At 40.4% G+C, this 1,346-nt stretch overlaps 1 protein-coding gene across 1 annotated transcript in view; it reads left to right on the top strand.

Moving 5' to 3' along the window:
• Positions 1 to 1,346, top strand: part of ano1a (anoctamin 1, calcium activated chloride channel a) — a gene marked incomplete in the record, with an annotated part of 59,987 nt that overhangs the window by 30,293 nt on the left and 28,348 nt on the right.

Here is a 1,346-nt window from a genome sequence, read left to right as displayed (position 1 = left end):
AATATGCTAATCTTCTTTTATATTTATCTAAAAGTGATGCTCAGGGTTTGAAAAAAAACTGATATGAATTCAAAAAGTGAAACTTAAAGGCAAAGTGGTCAATTCCAGATGGAAAACCAAATAAAACAGATTTCTTAGTGTGACGTTAGGTTACACTTTTTATAAAAACAGGGTCAATTAAAGACAGTCTTTGAAGGATTGCCTATATAGACTTCATGCTAGAATTTCACACTTAGCTCATCTTTGTTGAAAAATGACGATGTTATGGCCAATTTAGTCAAAACCTGAAAAGAACCTCAAGTTCATCTGACCAACCTGTGAGRGTATTTACATTTCCTAGCCTGCTGTGGCATCAAAATAAAATTACCAACACGACTGGAAAGACACAGTTGTCACCAAGGCAGTAGAGTCATAAGTACTCTCCTGTTCTTTCTGGAACCTGAGAAAAGCATCAGCCTGGTGATCTACAGTAGCATGCTCGTATCATATTCATGCGTAGAGTTTGAGGTAGTGGGGCTTTGTGAGAGGYGGGAACAGGAGGACGAAGATTTCGTGTGGTTTCCTCTCACACTCAGTCTGCCATCTGAAAACTCCTCTGTTCAGAAACACCTTCTTTTGTCGCTTTGCAGCTTGTTTCTCTGCCCGTGAATGGAGTGTGTAATTTACGTGTGAAAATGTTCCACCGGCTCAGCTGAGAGTTGAATGTGATGATCTCTCCGTCTACTTGTAGGACAGATCAGAACAACTGCGCAGAGCTCTAATGCAGTCAAGCTGCTCCTCATTATTCAGTATGACTGATCGTTCAGTGGTCATTTGCATAGAAATATGTTTTATTATGTGGTGTTTGGATCTCGGTGGAGGTGTGATGTGTGCTGCTCTGCTCTGCTCAGACTAAATTATGATACCTTTATGGAACAGTGGCTCATCTGCCTCCGTCTCACCCCGTCCCTGCAGCCTCCTCTGTCACACCAACCCTCTRCATCCTCCTTCACTCTTCAAGACACGTCTGTGTTCTGCTTCCTGGCATCTCCATATTTAACATTTGTCCACATATTTAACATTTGTCCAATATGTCTAAATCATCTCAGCTTCTAACTGTAGGGATGTGGATAAATTTTTAATCCYACACCGATATTAAATCTGACAGCGGATTCCAAAAGAACATTTCAAACCATACAAAATAACACCAAATCATGTGATTATCTGAAGTATGAGGGAAGTTATTAATGTTTGTTTAGGTGAAATCAGCTCATGTTTTCTTGCTGCAGTTCACAGAAGAACCAATGGGCCTGTGTGACCATTTCACCTTGCTGTTTTCTAATTTTGCTCATAACTTCCTCAGTGTT

This window comes from Austrofundulus limnaeus, unplaced genomic scaffold (genome assembly GCF_001266775.1).
Source record: "Austrofundulus limnaeus strain Quisiro unplaced genomic scaffold, Austrofundulus_limnaeus-1.0 Scaffold281, whole genome shotgun sequence".
In the NCBI taxonomy this organism is placed as follows: Eukaryota; Metazoa; Chordata; class Actinopteri; order Cyprinodontiformes; family Rivulidae; genus Austrofundulus; species Austrofundulus limnaeus.
Note: the sequence above shows the minus strand (reverse complement) of the source record. Positions and strands in the feature narration are given on the sequence as shown.